This window comes from Hyla sarda, chromosome 4, assembly GCF_029499605.1.
Source record: "Hyla sarda isolate aHylSar1 chromosome 4, aHylSar1.hap1, whole genome shotgun sequence".
NCBI classification, from domain to species: Eukaryota; Metazoa; Chordata; class Amphibia; order Anura; family Hylidae; genus Hyla; species Hyla sarda.
The window spans coordinates 303,249,250-303,267,960 of NC_079192.1; positions in this window are offsets into that span (position 1 = coordinate 303,249,250).

An 18,711-nucleotide genomic window follows, 5' to 3' on the forward strand; every position below is an offset into this window, starting at 1 on the left:
ATCGCTGGGGGGATATATATCTGGCCCCTCCAGCGTTTCTATATATCTTTCCCCCTGCTGCGCTATATCAAACTTAGTGCCCGCTGTGCTTGAATAAATGTACTGCCCCCCAGCGCTATAATATATCTATACTGACCCCCGCTGCGCATATACTGACCCCCGCTGTGCATATTAATATTCATATTTTCTCCCTCCCCTGGCTGCCAATGAATGAAAACTCTATTAGCGGCAGAGCGGAAGGCTGCTGCCTGCTCACGCTGCTATGAGTTTGTCATTCATAGCGGACAGCAGCTGCATATCATGCTGTGGGGGTCAGACATATGGATATATGTCTGACCCTCACATTATACATATACAAATGCCGGCTCACCACTATGAATGACAAGTTAAGCAGTGCAGGGAGGCTCGCGCTGCTGCTCCTAATAGCTTACTTGTCATTCATAGCGGTGAGCCGGCATTTGTATATGTACGATGTGAGGGTCAGACATATATCCATATGTCTGACCCCCACAGCATGATATGCAGCCTTCCACTCCGCCACTAATAGAGTTTTCATTCATTGGCAGCCAGGGGAGGGAGAAAATATGAATATTTATATGAGCAGCTGGGGGGGGGGTCAGTATATATATAAATATGCGCAGCGGGGGTCAGTATAGATATATAATAGCGCTGGGGGGGCAGTACATTTATTCAAGCACAGCGGGCACTAAGTTTGATATAGTGCAGCAGGAAAGATATATAGAAACGCTGGAGGGGCCAGATATATACCCCCCCAGCGATTCTATACATCTTTGCCCACCACAGCGCTTCTATATTAAAACCCTGCCAGGAGCCCTGATTGGCTCCTCAGTCCCAGCCATTCAGGGCTCCTGGTGGACTGGTGGGGAATTTAAAAATGAAAGTTTACTGTACATTGCAGGGGATCGGAACATGCCGCCCGCTCCCCTGCTTAATAAAATCTGATCAGATTGGGCCTCAGAAGTGAGACCTGGTGCGATCAATCCCTCAGCCCCTCTACTACTACCCCCAACATGGAACAGACCCTGTTCCATGCTGGGGGTAGCAGTATTCACTCTGTTTTGAGGAATTTACCGACAGCTCTGAGCTGTCGGTTTCTGTGAAGCAAAACTCACAGGTTTTCCTGTGAGTTTTCTTCACACTTGGAGTGCTTTTTCTCTTTTTGTCGGGAACACTCCCCTTTTGTCGGGAAAAACACCCCTTTTGTTGTTTTTTTTTTCACTCTGAGTGATTTTGATTTTGTCGGGTTGTGTACCAGATTCTGGCGCAAATTCTGGCGCAGACAGAATTCTGGCACAAAGCCCGACAAAAAGTGTCGGGATCCTGTTAGTAAATGAGGGCCCATATCTTTATTCTGTAGGTCCATACGGTAACAAGGATGCCTAATTTATATAGGTTTTATTTTATATTACCACTGTGTAAAATTGTCCCCTTCTAACCCTATAACTTTTTATTTTTCCATGTACAGGGATGTATGAGGTCTCATTTTTTGCGACGTGATCTGAAGTTTTTATCGATACCATTTTTGTTTTGCTGGGACTTTTTGATCGCTTTTTATAAAAAAAAAAATTTAGGTAATACAAAGTGGACTTTAGAATTTTTTTTATGTGTATGCCATTGACCGTGAAGTTTAATTAACATTATATTTTTATAGTTCGGACATTTACACACGCGGTGATACCAAATAAGCCTCCCGCTGTCCTCTCTGCTGTTCGAGATGCCGCAATTTCACCCGAGCCCACTGAGCTAACCGGCGATTGTTTTCTCCCGTTTTAGATGCCGTGATCAACTTTGATCGTGGCGTCTAAAGGGTTAATACTGGACATCAGCAAAATCTGCGATGTCTGGTATTAGCCACGGGTCCTGGCTGCTGATAGCAACCTGGAACTACCGGGTATGAAGAGTGCTCAGCTCCTGACCACGCTTCACATAACGGGAGCCGGCCACGAGCATAAATATATGCTCGTGGTCTGTAAAGGGGTTAAAATCTTACAAAAATTCTTAAAAACTGCATCAAAGGGGTTATTCAGGAATAGAAAAAAAAAGCTTCTTTCACAACAGCACCTCACCAGGTTGTGTGTGGTATTACAACTTACTCCATTTACTTCAATGGAACTGAGCTGCAATACCACACACAACCTTAAGGAAAAGTATTATACTGTTTAAAAATGTAACAAACAAAAAAATTGCGTTGATAACCTGCTCAATGGTATGGAGAAACTAACATACTCTCCTACTGACTGTTAACATATGCATACTTTGCAACTTTGTTATATGCAAAAAAAAATAGAAAAATAAAATAGAAACTCCATGTAAATCAAAATAGCATTTTTGTGTCCCTTGGGATAAGTCTAGTAATGTGTAAATGTGAAAAAGGTGAAGGAATAAAGAACATCAAATACTAAGAAGCAAATATTGTATTGGACTCCTTTCTTCATTTTCCATTTAACAAAAATAGTTGGAAAATATTGACAAATGCTATATAAACAAACCTGTGTAAACCTGTGTACGAGCTGCTTAGTCTTTGCTTAGTTTACAAAAAAAAGTTGAAAAAGTGTCCAATCAAAACTCTGACATGTACCGGTAATATAAATAGAAGCATTCATTGATCTACTAGAAGCACTTTTCTTATTTCAAGCCGGCAGACAAAAGGCATTTAACAATGAAAATTGCAACAATATTTCTTTTGGCATCTCTGGCCTCCTGTTTCGGTAATAAGTTTTTTTCTTTGTTTGTAACAATGTCTACTAGTGTTGCTTTTGTTGTTGTGTTTAGTATTTAATGTTGAAATAATTTTCTGCTATTGCTTCAGACATCTGAATGGGGCTTGTAAATCTCCATAGACATGCTGCATCACCATCCATATTCAGATGTTTGGAACAGATTCTCATGTTCAAAAATTACAATAACAAATATGTGAACTTAAACTAGCATTAAGGAAAAATGTATATTGTATTTATTAATGTTATTTTTTGTCATTTAGATTTATCAACGAGTACAATTCAGAATACCTGTCTCCAACAACTGCTTCAAGTATGTACCCCTTATAACCTTCCCTTCATTGGTTTAATGTTGGTTTAATGTTTATCTGGACAATTTTTTTTTTGATTATATATATTTACATTTAGGCTACTGGCTCTGAGCCACATAAACCAATATTACCTTTTTACTTGCAGAATGATGCTCCTCAATTTATCCGGGACCTTGGAAACCTTCTCTGCAAATATCAACTTGCTAAGGTAAAGCGAACTGTTTATCCTAAATATTGGTATTCCTCATATATTAATCTATAAAAAAAGTTAATGTTTTTAGCAAAACTGACAAGCATGTAAACATATTTTAGCAAAAAATAACAAACAAAAAGCATAAAAAGTTATATAATTAGTTCAGTGCTGAGTACCATAGCATTGCACTTTAAAAAATGTCAATCTTAAAGGAGATGTCGGTGCAGACTACTTCTATCCCATCCTGCCTGGGCTGCAAAAAAAGAGAAAACAAACTTTCACTTACCTTCCTATGTTCCCCCGGAGCTCTGCAACAGCTGATCGGTCAGCCGGGCTGTCTGCTTCCTACTTCCTTTAGCTCGGGACGTCACACGTCGCTTCAGCCTATAACTGGCAGAACATCGCTGCGGCCGGTGATAGGCTGAAGCACGGTGTGATTTCCTGGGCTAAAGGAAGTAGGAAGCAGACATAGCGACCAGCCAATCAGCTGTTGCGGAGCTCCGGGGGATCATAGGAAGGTAAGTGAAAGTTTGCTTTCTCTCTTTTTTTTTGCAGCCAAGGCAGGATGGAATAGGAATAGTCCGCACCAGACCTCTCCTTTAAAACTTGACTAACATATTTAGACATTGTAAGGCAATCTTACTAATAAATTAAATTGGATTATTGTATTAGTGCAATGTTTTATTTTTTATTTTATCACATCAGTAATTAAAAATCATGTATACACCTGTCTCAACGAATATAGTTCTTACATATAGCTCTTTATGCATGAGGCTTACATAAAGTTTTCAATATATTTGAGTATATATGCCAGTAACCCTTCCTAATATCAATTATGATGTGCCCATAGTCTTTATAGTCTTTATGGGTCAAATATATGTCAAACAATTTTAATTCAGATATTGCTATTGATTGGTTACTGATCGGTTACTAGGGCAGCCAGAGCCCTTTACTAGGTCTCTGTGCCTGCCATAAAAGAGCTATTTGTACAGGCTGCCTGGGGTAGCAGAGCATAGATCAAACTGATCAATACTATGCAATAGTAAAACATTGATCAGTATAAAGGTATACACAGTAGGGGAGATTTATCAAAACCTGTGTAAAGGTAGAGTGTTCCAGTTGCTAATAGCAACCAATCAGATTGCTTCTTTCATTTTTCAGAGGCCTTTTTAAAAGTGAGAAAAGTAATGGGCAACTGCAACACTCTTACATTACATTACGATGTAATTGCGGGAGTTCTGTGAGCCAAAATGGCGGAGGAGGGTTCCCTGCCTATCTCCTTAGCCAGGCTATATCAATGGATCGCCAATGTTACTGTGTTAAGCTATGACATAGGCATAGCATTATACAGTAAATGTAATCCAATGATTGCATATAAAAGTCCTCTTTGGGAAAAAAAAAGGGTAAAATAAAAAAAGTTTCTGAAATTATATCAAATCCCTCTTATTTTCCCATTTTACAAAAAATATTTAAAAAAATTAACATTTGGTATCGCCGCATGCGTAAATGTCAAAACTATTAAAATGTTATGATCCCATACAGTAAACAGCGTAAACTAAAAAAATACCAAAAAACAAAAATACAGATTTTTTATCACATCATATCTTGGAAATTTTTTTTATAAAAAGCTATCAAAAAGTCCCATCAAAACAATAATGGTACAGATAAAAACTAGTGTTGAGCGGCATAGGCCATATTCGAATTTGCGAAATTTCACGAATATATGGACGAATATTCGTCATATATTCACTAAATTCGCATATTCGTAATATTTGCATTTTATTTTTGCATATACGAAAATTCGCATATGCAAAAATTTGCATATGCGGAAATTAGCATATAAAAAATTAGCATAAGCACAAATTTGCATATGCAAATTTTCGCATATGCGAACATTCGCATGCCAGTCTCACACAGTAGTATTAGAGCCTTCTTTACACCACACAAGCTGGATGATCAATGTAATGTGTACTGTGAAAAGAATAAAAAATAAAATAAACGAATATTCGTAATTGCGAATATATAGTGCTATATTCGCAAATATTCGCAAATATATGCGATATTCGTGAATAAAATTTGCATTGCGAATATTCGCAAGCGACACTAATAAAAACTGCAGATCACAGTGCAAAAGATAAGCCCTATACATCCCTGTATATGAAAAAATAAAAAAAGTTATAGGAGTCTGAAAAGGACAATTTTATGCCTTCCAATTTTGTTAAACAAAAACGTTAAAAAGTTAGCATTTCTTTTTAAATAGTACAATAATAGGAAAACTATATAAATTGGATACCATTTTAATAGCAATTTTTGGAACTATCCAGAGCAGGAGAAAATCCCCATAGCAAACATATGCTGCTCTGGACAGTTCCTAAAATGGACAGCAGAGGTCAGCAGAGAGCACTGTGGTCATGACATCAGAGAAATCCAAAAAGAAAAGCATTTCCTCTATTGTATACAGCCCATAACATGTATTGGAAGGATTAAGATTTTTTAATAGAAGTAATTTACAAATCTGTTTAACTTTCTGGCACCAGTTGATTTAAGGGGTTAAGAAGTGAAAAAGAAAAAAAAAAAAAAAAAAAAAAAAAAAAAAAAGCCCCTTTCCTAATGAAAAATCAAATCACCTCATTTTCCAATTCTCTAAATAAAAAATGGAAAAAACAAACAATTATAAACAAATTTGGTTATTGCCATGTGTGGAATTGTCTGACCTATTCAAACATAACTTTTTAACCCTGCACTGTGAACAATGTAAACAAAGGGGAAGAAAAGGCCCAAACTGATGATTTCTGATCACATCATATTTCAGAAAGAAATTATAAAAAGCAATACAAAAGTCCCACCTAATCGAATTGTGCTACTGCCATTAGAAAGTGCAATTAGTCCCACAAAAAAAAAAAAAAAAGCCCTCACATGGCTCTATAAATGGATACATAAGAAGGTTACGGCTTTTAGAAAGAAAATTGATAATGCAATAATGAAAACTGTCTGTAACATAAAGGGGTTAAGTATTCTGTATAAGGTATTACAAATAGTGACCATGGAATCAATTTATTTAAGTAAAAAAATGTGTTAGGCTGGGTCCACACTACGTTTTGTCCCATACGGGAGCGCATACGGCAGGAGGGAGCTAAAACCTCGCGCTCCCGTATGTGACCGTATGCGCTCCCGTATGCCATTCACTTCAATGAGCCGACCGGAGTGAAACATTCGGTCCGGTCGGCTCATTTTTGCGCCGTATGCGCTTTTACAACCGGACCTAAAACCGTGGTTGACCACGGTCTTAGGTCCAGTTGTAAAAGCGCATACGGCGCAAAAATGAGCCGACTGGACCGAACGTTTCACTCCGGTCGGCTCATTGAAGTGAATGGCATACGGGAGCGCATACGGTCACATACGGGAGCGCGAGGTTTTAGCTCCCTCCTGCCGTATGCGCTCCCGTATGGGACAAAACGTAGTGTGGACCCAGCCTTACTTATTTCCACAAAACAAATATTTGAAATACTAATGATTTAATCATCTTTTTTTATTTTTTATAATAAATGTGTTTTCTTTCTTTTTATTTTTTTTATTGTAGACATCCCAAAACCAAGAATTATTCATGGAATTTCTAACTGGTGTCAACAAACTATTGGTACATTTATTATATTGATTATATAGAAAAAGTATATTTTCTTAGACAAGTGAATTGTTAGTTGTTCCAGTTATTTTTTTGTGATTTATGGTTATAAAAATTAAATGTAAGTTAAGATGTACCTGTCATATCACCAAAAAAAAAAATGTTTATATATGTTACTCACTAGGTCATGCTGATGCTTTACATCTCTTTTTTATGTGTCTAGCTTCTGGGTTTGATCATAAATCCCTTTGTTCTGTTGCTCACTTATGCTGACAGCCACTGCTCAGGAAGAGGCTTGTCCGAGGCAAGCACTGAACCCGCACTCACTCATCTCATGTTTTCATTCCCTCCCTAAGTCTGCTGTGCTGTGTCGGGTCTCTTTATCTAATAACTGCAGGCTGTTCTGTAACCCCCTCCTCTCTGTTTCACACTGCACTCTGATAAACAGGACAGAAGTGAGCCCAGAGGAGTGCTAGCCCCATCCTCACTTCCTGGACTTTGTCCCAGCCTGTTCTTTAGCTGGGACAAAGATGCTGCTGCAGCTGGACAAGATTGTGTTGTGGATTGTATGGGGACCCCTAGTGGTCTTTTTATAAGCCATAATAAGGAGCTAATATTTTTTTTAAGTACATTAGAAAGGTAAATGTTTTGCCAAGATGTACAATATATAAAACATTTTTAATTCTAACATTTAAATATCACTCATAGTAGCAGTCAAATTAATAATAAGGACCTTTACTTAAATTTATCAAATAGATTAAAGATGTCACAAACCAGTGTTACTCTTCAAATCTAACACATCTAGGTGGCTTACCTATAACACTAGAGATAAAAGCAAAAGAATAAATCATATAGTCACAAAAGCAGGCCCCAAACTGTCAGTGCAATCATACTTAACGCCATAGGGACCAAGCCAATTTTGGCCTTAAAGGGGTACTCCGCTGGAAAACATTTTTTTTTTAAATAAACTGGTGTCTGAAAGTTAAACAGATTTGTAAATTACCTCTATAAGTTCTTATCAGCTGCTGTATATTACAGAGGAAGTTCTCTTCTTTTTTGAATTTCCTTTCTGTCTGACTGACACCTCTGTCCATATTTGGAACTGTCCAGAGGAGCAAATCCCCATTGCAAACCTATCCTGCTCTGGACAGTTCCTGACATCGACAGAGGTGTCAGCAGAGAGCACTTGTGGTCAGATAGAAAGGAAATTCAAAAAAGAAAGGAACTTACTCTATAGTAAACAGCAGCTGATAAGTACTGGAAGGATTAAGATTTTTAAATAGAGGTCATTTACTAATCTGTTTAACTTTCTGGTACCAGTTGATTTAAAAAAAATTTTTTTCCAGAGGAGTACCCCTTTAAGAACCAGGACATTTTTATTTTAGCATTTTCGTTCTTTCCTTCTCGCCTTCTAAAAATCATAACTCTTACATTTTCATCCACAGACCGCTATGAGGGCTTGTTTTTTGTATGACCACTTTTACTTTGTAATGACATCACTAATTTTACCATAAAATGTACGGTGCAACCAAAAAATTATTATTTATGTGGGGAAATTGAAAGGAAAATTACGCTGTACACTTTACGGTAAAAAGGACATGTCTTCTTTATTCTGTGGGTCAATACGATTAAAAAGATTCTCATGTTATATGCTTTTCTATAATTGCACCGCTTAAAAAAAAAAAAAAAAAAAAAATCTCAAACTATTTTAACAAAATTAGTATGTTTGAAATTGCCCTCTTTTGAACACCTATAACTTTCAAATTTTTCCGTATATGTAGCGGTATGAGGGCTAATATTTTGCACCATGATCTATAGTTTTTATTGTTACCACTTCTGCTTTTATTTTACTTTTTAATCACTTTTTGTAAAAAAAAGCAGCCATATGGGATAAGTAACATTATATTTTGATTATTCTGAAATTTACGCATGCGGTGATACCATATATGTTTATTTATTTATTTTTTAATGCTTTTTGGGGGTAAAATGGGAAAAGGGGGACGATTTTCATTTTTATTGGGGGAGGGTATTTTTCCAAAAATGTTTTACTATTTTTTTTTACATTTTATGACTTTTGTTTTACACTTTTTACATAGGGGACTATTTCTAGCAATCATTGTATTGCTAATACTGCTCAGTGCTATGCATAGGCATAGCACTGATCTGTGTTATCACTGATCTTCTGCTCTGGTCTGCTCGATCTCAGACCAGAGCAGAAGACCCCAGGAGATGGACGGAGGCAGGTGAGGGGACCTCTTTCCGCATTATAGATGATCCAATCATCCATTTTAAGTACCGCACTGCCGCAGATGCTGTGATCAGTGTTGATCGCGGCATTTGAGGGGTTAATGGCAGACATCAGCGCAATCGCTGATGTCCGCCAGCAACCGGAACCTGCCGTGCATGATGCGCGCACCCCTCCGGTGCTCACAGTCATTTACATGACGCAAATGTACGTCATGGTCTGTTAAGTCCCATTGCACCATGACGAATATTTATGTCCGATGTAGTTAAGGGGTTAATAAAAATTATTTCCTTATCATGACTTATAAAAAAGACTACTAGGGGACCTCACATCATTCAGAACATAATCCTGTCTAGCAGCAGCAACCATTTCTCTCAATAAAGGCCAGGCTATCCTAAGAGAAGGCAAAAGTGATTTATCAAGACTGATCTAGTCTTCTTGATATGTACACAGAGAGTTGGTTATCATGAGCACTTGGCTGCATTAGTGTGGTCCCCTTCCAGCCCAGAAATTTAAAACAGGCTATACATGCATTGCCATACGTGCACCATGTGTTTTCCAATTGTAATAAGTGACAATGATAATATAAACAAGATATTATTGGATAGAATTTAACTATTCCATTTAAATAATGACAAAAGGTAGGGTTGTAAGATACACTATACTCACCTTGCTGAGTCTAGCATTGGCGGTTCAGTTCATTCCATCTGGTGCCTCTTTTTACTTCCCCTGACTGTGTGCTTTCCAGATGACATTCTGAAAACACTGCAGCCACTCACTCTAAGGGTACGTTCCCACACAGCGTATTTTGCTGCGTATTTGCTGCGTATTTGGTGCTGCGTATTTTCCTACCCATTGACTTCAACAGAGAAAATAAAATACGCAGCAGCAAATACGCAGCAAATACGCAGTGTGGGAATGTACCCTAATATATTAAAAACATCATTAGTAGACTAGGATGGCATTAGTGCTGCACACAGCAAGGTCAGTATAGTGTATTTTATTATTTCACTTCCCTAGCATACTAGACAGTTTGAACCTGAGATCCCCTTAAATGGGAAATAACAATTCAACATATTTTGAAGCTATGCCAGACGCATAGTAGTAGTCAAACAAATTGTGAGGACTTTTACTTAGATTGATAAAATAAACAATGCACTCAGAGGCACCGTGTACAATAAAAAACGACTGCCAATGTTAAAACAATTATGATGAAACATAATGATAGCCTTGACCTTTTTATTTTAGAGCAAAGTCAGTTATAATATTTGTACAGTAATGCACATGTGATGTCCTTAGCAATGTGAAAAAGATGGATTTTTTAGCCAACACTCTTACTACCTTGTTTGGCAAAATATGATTATTTAGTAAATAATAACTTTTGATAATTTGCTTACTATCTTGACCTTATTAAAAGTATATTGAATAATTGTAATAATTATAGTATGAAGTTACATACCTATAGATTCTAAGAAAAATATTTCATATTTGATTCTCTAGCCTATACATTAACCCCACCAGGACCAAGGGCATAGAGGTACGCCCTCACATCCTGGGATATAAAGAACAAGGGCGTACCTGTATGCCCTGTCCTATTAACGGGGTTTAAACCATACTCACAAGCAGAGAATGGGTTAAGCCCGGTGGGTCCCGGCTGCTGCAGGCAGCCAGGACCCACAGCTAATGCCGGGCACCGCCAGTCGGTCCGATGCCCGGCATTAACCCTTTAGACGCCTCAATCAAAGTTGATTGTGGCGTCTAAAATGCAGAGTTAATGGTGCTGGTATCTCAGTGGAGCTGATCAGGACATCCTCTGTGACAACGCGGGTCCCAATCAGAGTGAATGACGGGAGGGTCCTCACCTGCCTCCTTGTCGTCCGGTTGGTGATCAGCTGATCCTAGCCGGTAGCAGAGCACCGATAACACTGATCAATGCTATGCTATGGCATAGCATTGATCAGTATATGGGGAAAAAAGTGTAAAAAAATTAGTTAATAAAAGTGAATTAACCCCTTCCCTTTTAAAAGTTTAAATCATCCCCCTTTCCCATTTTTTAAATAAAATAATGAATAAAAAATAAAAATAAGCATATGTGGTACTGCTGCATGCATAAATGTCCAAACTATTAAAATATAAGATTAGCTAAACCTCACGGTCGATGGCGCACATGTAAAAAAATACCAAAGTCCAAAATTGTGCATTTTTGGTCACTTCATACCATACCATACCATAAAAATATACCATAAAATATATACCAAAAATGGTACCAATAAAAACTACAGACCACAGCACAAAAAATCAGCCCTCATATAGTCCCATATGCGGAAAAATAAAAAAGTTATAGGGGTCAGAAAATGACAATTTTAAACATGCTAATTTTGGTGCATGTAGTTATAATTTTTTTAAAGTAGTAAAATAAAATAAAACCTATATAAATTGGATATCCTTGTCACTGTATGGACATACAGAATGAGGACAAGATGTCATTTTTAATGAAAATTGCACTGTTTAGAAACGGAAGCCCCCAAAATTTTGAAAATGTTTTTTTTTTATTTCACCCCACAAATATATAGTTTTTTGTTTTGCAGTAGATTTTGTAATTAAATTGATGTCATCCCAAAGTAAAATTGGTGGCACAAAAAACAAGCCCTTATATGGTTCTGTAGGTGCAAAATGTAAAGCGTTATGAATTTTAGAAGGGGGGAGGAGGAAAAAACAAAAGTACAAAAACAAAAATCGGCCTGGTCCTTAGGGTCAAAATGGGCTTGGTCCTTAACCAGCCCTAATACATCTTATCCCCTATCTAAAAGGATAGGGAATAAGATGTATGATCGCAGGGGTCCCGCCGCTGGGGACCCCTACAATCTGTCATTCCACACTCACCTTTGTGAGCTCTCCACAGCGTTGGAGGCTCTGAGTGTGAAGCGTGATGACCATGGGGCCGCCCTTTCCCATAGATTTGCATTGAGGGGGCTGGGCATGACTTCACTCGGGGGAAGAGTCGTGACGTCACAATACTCCGGCCCCATGGCCATCATGCTTCACACTTGGAGCCTCCAGCGCTGCGGAGAGCTCACAAAGGTGGGTACGGAATGACAGATTGCAGGGGTCTTCATTGGCGGGACCCCCTCGATCATACATCTTATCCCCTATTCATTGGATAGGGAATAAGATGTATTAGGGCTGGAGTACCCCTTTAAAGGACAGACCGATTTTTTACCTTAATGACCAGGCTCTTTTTCTTTTTTATTTGACTGGGTCTCTTTAAATGGTAATAACTTTAGAAAGCTTTATAGAAGTGGTGCATTTTTGTTGACACATGAAGCATTTTTTGTGAAAAACTCCAAAATATTGTGAAAAACTGGAAAATTTCTGGCATTTAAAAAAAAATTTTTTTATGGTGTACACTGTGCGGTAAAAGTGATGTTATATTTATTCTGTGGGTCAGTATGATTATGGCGATACCCATTTTATATAACTTTCTATGCTCGTTTTCCTTTTCTGAGCAAAATTCTTTTTCTGTCATTTTCCAACAGCCGTAGCTTTTTTATTTTTTTTCATCCAATGGCATTGAGTGAAGGCTTTTTTTTGTGGGATAAGCTGGACTTTTTTTGGTATCCTTTTTGCGAAACGCAATACCTTTTGGTGTTTTTAAGTCCGCTATTTGTACCAAAATTGGAGAATTTTGTGCTTTTTTTTTTAAAATTATTACGGTGTTCACCATGCGGGATAATTTACATTATAGTTTTATAGTACACATCATTACAGATGTGGAAATACCTATTATGTATATTATTTGTGGTTTTGATCTTTTTTGATGACAATACAGGGTTTTATTGGGAATGGGGCATTTTTATTTTTTTACACTTCACATATGTATTGAACAACCTTTTATTATTAAATTTTTCACTTTTTTACAGTTTATACTATGCTGCAATGCATTTGTACTACAAAACAGTATAACCTGATCTGCTGCATATACTACAGCCTGTGCGATCCAGACTGTGGCTGGATCTCACAGGCTTCCGTAGCAGGCAGACAGGAGGTCATCATCTGACCTCCTGCTGCCATAGCAACCAACGGCAACCCCGATGGTGAACGGCGATGGTGAACGGCAACCCACAAAGCGCTCTCCCCCTGTCAACACCATAGATGCCGTAATCAGGATAGATCATGGCATCTATGGAGTTAATGCTGCCGGGACCGGTGCAGTCGCAGCCCCGTTTGTGATTGACAGCCGGGTCCTAACGACGATCTCCTGCGCTGCCGGCGGCAGTGCAAGAGATCGCTAGGAGGTATGCATACGTCCCAGCAAGCGAACATGTCAGGTGCTGGGACGTATGCATACGTCCTAAAGCGTGAAGGGGTTAAGGGGTTAAAGAAGTTTTCTGGTGACTTTTTTTGTTATTGCATTAAAGGGGTACTCCGGTGGGGGGGGGGGAAAGTTAGAAAGTTAAACATATTTGTAAATTACTTCTTTAAAAAATCTCTTCTTTCAGTACTTATCAGCTGCTGTATGCTCCAGAGGAAGTTGAGTTGTTCTTTTCTGTCTGACCACAGTGCTCTCTGCTGACACCTCTGTCCATGTCAGGAACTGTCTGGAGCAGGAGAGGCTTGTTATTGGGATTTGCTCCTGCTCTGGACAGTTCCTGACATGGAAAGAGGTGTCAGCAGAGAGCACTGTGGTCTTATCGGGTCGGTCTCAGCGACTAATGGTTGCCAGGACCCGTGGCTAATAACGAACATCACCGATTGCGGTGATGTCTGGTATTAACCCCTTAGACGTGGTGATCAAAGTTGATCACCACATCAAAAATGTTAAAAAAAAAAAACACATTCCAGCAGCACAGGGTCCCTACCTTCCTCCTCCTTGGTGTCCTATCGGCGTTTAATTGCTCCAAACCTTAGATACTGGCTTGAGCATTGATCAGTGCTGGCAATCAGTGTGATGCATGTTATAGTCTTCTATGGGGGCTATAACATTGCAAAAAAAAAGAGAGAGAGAGAGAGGAAAAAAAATTATGATTTAACCCCTTCCCTAATGAAAGTTTGAATCACCCCCTTTTCCCATAAAAAAAAACTGAGTACAAAAACCTTTCCATATGTGGTATTGCAGTGTGCATAAATGTCCGAACTATAAATGTATACTGTTAATTAAACAGCACGGTCAATGGCGTACACGTAAAAAAAAATTCAAAAGTCCAAAATAGCGTATTTTTGGTCACTTTTTATACCATACAATCTAAAAGTCCGATCAAACCAAAAATGGTATCAATAAAAACTTCAGATCACGGCACAAAAAATTAGCCCTCATACATCCCTGTATGCGGAAAAATTAAAAAGTTATAGAGGTCAGAAGAGGACATTTTTAAACGTTTTAATTTTCATGCATGTAGTTATGATTTTTTTCCTGAAGTAAGACAAAATCAAACCTATATAAGCAGGGTATCATTATAATCATATGGACCTACAGAATAAAGCGAAAGTGTCATTTTTACTGCGTAAATATGCACTGCGTAGAATTGGAAGCTCCCAAATTTACAAAATGGCGTGTTTTTTTTTTCAATTTTGTCGCACAATGACTTTTTTTTTATTTCACCATAGATTTGTTGGGTAAAATGACTGATGTCATTATAAAGTAGAATTGGAGGCACAAAAAAAAAAGTCTGTAGGTGCAAAATTGAAAGGGTTATGATTTTTTAAAAAGGTGAGTCCTTAAGGGGTTAATAGAAGTAATTTACAAATCTGTTTAGCTTTCTGGAGCCAGTTGATATGAAAAAATAGTTTTCCATCGGAATACTCCTTTAACATGAAAAGTAAAATAAAATAAATAAACTCTACTGGTCCCCTGACACTGCTGCTTTAGTTCATGCTGGGTTCCAAGCTAGTCTTTTTGGTCATGTGACCATTGCAACCAATCACAATGCTAATTATTAAAATATGTAATGCTATTATTAAAATAATATGATTGCAGATAGAACTAATTAAATATTATGATATATAATACAACGCATGTAATTAATAACTGCTACTCTTTTATAGGAAAATGCAGGCTGCACCCTGGACAGTTTACTTGGAATAAGAGTGGTAAAACCTTCAAAATATTTTATTATGTAAAAAAGATATAAAATATATGTGTTTAGGATAAAGCCTAAGTTAACGGAGTTAAATGAAGTTTTAGGATTTCACCCTGGGGTTAGCTCTGGGATCGTCCTTGACACAGCCACCGGGCACATTTCTACTTCATTTAGTAGACATACAACAGTTCTTTATGCAAGTCTGGCTCCTCGCCAGGATAAATAAGAAACATAACACAGGAACAAACTAAATCCTAGACAGTTCATTCACTGACTACACAACCCAGCATGTCCTGACTATCAACTGGTAAGTTAGTCTCCACCAGCTTAAAACACAAGTTTCCTGCAACCTTTTACTCACTGTTCACACACAGCGTTAGCAGCCTCTTGCTGTGTGTGCTAAGACTCCTTGTCTGTCCACTTTACTGTTGGGTCACTCAACTCCTGGCTGTGGGCTCCTCACAAGGACCCCTGCCACCCCCCCCCCCCCCTTTACAGCCACTTTGCTGTCTTCCGGAAAGAGCCCAGACTATTCTGTTTCCTTTCCTTATATGCAGACTTCTGCTGGCCTCATTATTCAGCCACCTGATGAACCACTCTGCTAGCTCACCTAGGCTAAAGGTCTTGGAAAAACACCCTTTCATTGCCCTGAAACCTGCCTCAGTGTCACAGAAGCTACAAATAAGCTCCATAAGAAGCCTGAAAAGAAATGCAGATTCAAATTGACTCAATGTGGGATGCTTAGAAACAGGGATAAAAATTGTGCAAAAAAACTGCACAAAATAAACACTGTTTCCAGCCCCTTTTTACTTCAATGAGGAATTGAAAAATCAGCCCTGAAAAAAGCCAAACTGAAAAAATTTGTGACTTGTCACTTATTCAAATAGCAATAAACCTAAGAATTATTGTATAACTGAATTATAAACTCCATGCAAACTTCATACTGGATAAAGTTTTCTTTATGATAATTAATACATATGAATCCCTCCATTAAAATGATATGCTAATATGTCTGATCATTCTTGTCAACATAATGTGACCTTTTCTTTATAATTTTATTTTAGGTGCCTACACTTGAAAATTGTGAGCAAATTGCAGATCAAGTTGCTGACATTTTGTTTGGCTTTCTGGTAAATTTTTACTTTAAAGAAAAAATATTGTTACTAGAATTCAAAATGTGTTTGCTGGTTTTGTAGTCATATCAATTAAGGAAACATTCTAGCAATGCCCTCTTTATTCTTGTATGCATAGAAGAGAAAATGCCATAAGAAATGAGGAGTGCAGCTATATAGTATGTAAGTGCCTACATCGAATAGCTGCAGAGTTATATAACTCCCTTGACTCACACTGTTTTTCTTTGCTATCTGCAGAATCTCCTATGTGTTCTATCAGATGTTGCTTCACATTGCTCCTCCCCTACCTCCAGGATAGAACAATCTGAAGCTAAATCTCATAGGGGTCAGAAGTTCTGTGTCATTGATCTATAACTTACTGCTTTCAAGTGACTTCACAAGGCTCTGCTTTTTTTGTCTGCAGTAGGCAACATTTTTTTAGAGGGAAGGAATCAAGATGGCAGCCAACCCATATATAGCAAAACTAAAATTAGTACATACAAGGCATACACAAGAGTCTTTGTGATATTAGTTTCATACTCAAAAAACTGTATATGCTGCTGGGAGCCACATGAAGAAAAAAAAGAAAAACACATACTCCACCTTCCGCTTCCTTGCAGCTTCGCCCACTTCCTACTTCTAGATGAGCTCTTTAGTTCAGGAAAGTTAGAAGTAGATGGAGCTGTGGGGGACTCGATGACATGACAGTGGGCACCCAGGGAACTGAGATAGGTGAGCATGTATTTTTCTTCCATGCCACCCCCAGCAAAATGCTCATTTTCAAGAGTATGCAGATAACCCCTTTATTGTTACTAAACTATTGATAATTTGTAAGCATAATTTTAGTTAAATATTGCCCAAGAACACTTAGTTCGTGTATATATATCCAAAATATGGCTACGCTAGGGCTACACTGTGACCAAACCTGGAATCAAAAAACTGTTTCTTCTTCACTTTTTGGGAGGTCAATTTTGTTGCTACTCCCCAAAATAGAAAATGTATTGTTAAAAGCCATGGATTTCCAGTGACAAAACTTTTTACTCCCGAAAAGGGATAATTTTTGTACCCATTGGAAAAAGCCATTGCTTCATCTTATACCTCCAAGTTCAGCCTGTAGCCTTAATCTTGCATTTCTATCCTTTAAAAATCCTTTGGAACTGTTTGTTAGCTATCAATTACAAAATATTCATTGAGATGTCAGCAAAACCAAGGTAAGACTAGCATACCTGGATATGCTTGATTCAAAAATCTTCATATGCTTTACAGGGCAAGTATCAGGTTAATGCATATATATGGTGGTACACTGTTAGCATACACAGCGACCAATGTTAAAATTGTAGAACAAACTAAAGTCTGCAGCATTTACTATCCAATAGTGTCCTTATTTAAAACTCTAAATCATAAGAGATATACAGACAGCAATCATTTTGTTTATTCAAAACTTCCTTATGGCCTCATTTTTGTTCCTAATTTCTTGCCAAGTTCAGCAAATTGGCCAAACAAAACTTTTGGAAAGTTCACTCATGTCTATTAAAATCAATTAGTAGTGCTACAATAAGTTCTAGCCTAGCCTTAAAGAGGTTATCCACCATAAGGTGATTTTAGTACTTACCTGCCAAACAGTAATGGACATGCTTGTCTTGGGGCTAAATGGAAGGATCAGTGCTTGTCTTGGGAATAAATGGCTATGTTGTCAGATTACCATAATGTTGTGGCTATCTTTTTGTGAAATAGCTATTTCCTGTTGGAAATCCCTCTGTCAAACTACAAGTCCCATAAACCTTGTTTGTAAGTGTGAGGCCATTTTTCTCCCATCAGCCACCCCCACCCATTGAAGCACAGGTGTGCTGCTTTCCATGCTTTGCCGAACAATAGACCAGTGTTCTCTAACCAGAGTGCCTTCAGCTGTTGCAAAACTAAAATTCACTACAGAAGGATCTCCTTCCCACCCAGTGGTTGCTCCACCCATTGAAGCAGATAGACTCCCTATCATCACCTGACTAGTGATGTAATGTCTCGGGCCACACTGCAACCTTGGAAAACCTGAGACAGTAATTTTGTATGTTAAAAATAACTGTGGCAAAGCTCACAGAAGAATTGCTAGACCACCATCACAGACAGATACAGTTACCATATAATGAACTACACTAATTTTACAGCCCCTGTAGCATAATCAAATGAAAAAAAAAAATCCTGGAATACCGTTAATCTTGTAATTCTATCCTATTAAATATAACTTCAAACTGTTAGTCATAATTTACAAAATGTACCTTGAGATGGTCTTCATATTGTTATATGATTGAGCAATTTTTCGTAAGTGTTATGGATTGGATATTGTTTCTATTATATAATTTGTAAGTAGTACAAAAGTAGTCTGCTACATGCATTAGCTATAACATGTCTACTAACTAAC